Here is a 999-nt window from a genome sequence, read left to right as displayed (position 1 = left end):
GAAATCATTGCTTTCCAAGTTCACATGAACTTGAAGTCAAATGTGTATCTATAAATGTCAGAAAACAGAGGCAGAGTAGGGTGCCTCGTATGGACAGTTCGTCTAGCTCATCTTTATTACAGTCCTTACAGGTCACTCCACAAGACCTTGGGGCCCCCCTTACTATGTTCTTAAAACTTTGTGTTTTTTGGCTGTCAATCGTAAGTGGGGCCAGGCAGTGGTGGCGCATGCCTTTGAAACCAGCACTCTAGAGGGAGGCAGAGGCAGGAGGATCTCTGTGAGTTCAAGGCCAGCCTGGTCTACAAGAGCTAGTTCCAGGACAGGTTCCACTACATTCCCCATTACATCACTCATTGCAGTTGGGAACAGAAACAGGTCTTCAGTGAGAAGCACCTGTACATGGGCACATACGAACCTTCCCGTCCTTTCCAGAATGTCCAGGGCCTGGTTTTATGCACATCACAGTCTCGCTAATGGTTGGTTTGTCATTTTACTTCCTCTTAGAGCTTCAGAACACCCTTTCTAGACTGGAACCCAGCAGCTCTCAGTCCCATGCCCACAGCCTTGGACGAGAGGATCTGTTCCTTCAGGGCCCCAAGGTCTTGCGGAGTGACCTGTAAGGACTTGTAAGAAGGATGAGCTAGATGAAGTGTCCACCCGAGGCAGTCTTCTCATCCCCTCTGCTATGTGCCCTCTTCCCTGAGGGATCTCCCTACCAGCCATTCTGGCTCCTCAGCTAATTTAAAATAAAGTGGCTTGGCTCTCCCTGGTGTGTTTTCTAAGTGTCTTCACCCACATGAGACCAAATGTGCTGGATATTTCCTTCTCACCTAACTGCTTCCTGTGAACTCTGCCTCTGATTTCTGACATTTATAGATACACTTTTGAGTCCATGTTCAGGTGAACTTGGAAAGCAATGATTTCTCCTGTTACGATGAGTAAATGGGTTCAGATGTTGGTCTGAGGCAGTATTGATGAGATCGCAGAGGAGCGTGTGGT

This window comes from Microtus ochrogaster, unplaced genomic scaffold, assembly GCF_000317375.1.
Source record: "Microtus ochrogaster isolate Prairie Vole_2 unplaced genomic scaffold, MicOch1.0 UNK110, whole genome shotgun sequence".
NCBI lineage: Eukaryota > Metazoa > Chordata > Mammalia > Rodentia > Cricetidae > Microtus > Microtus ochrogaster.
The sequence above is the reverse complement of the archived record's forward strand: the minus strand, read 5'-3'. Positions refer to the sequence as shown.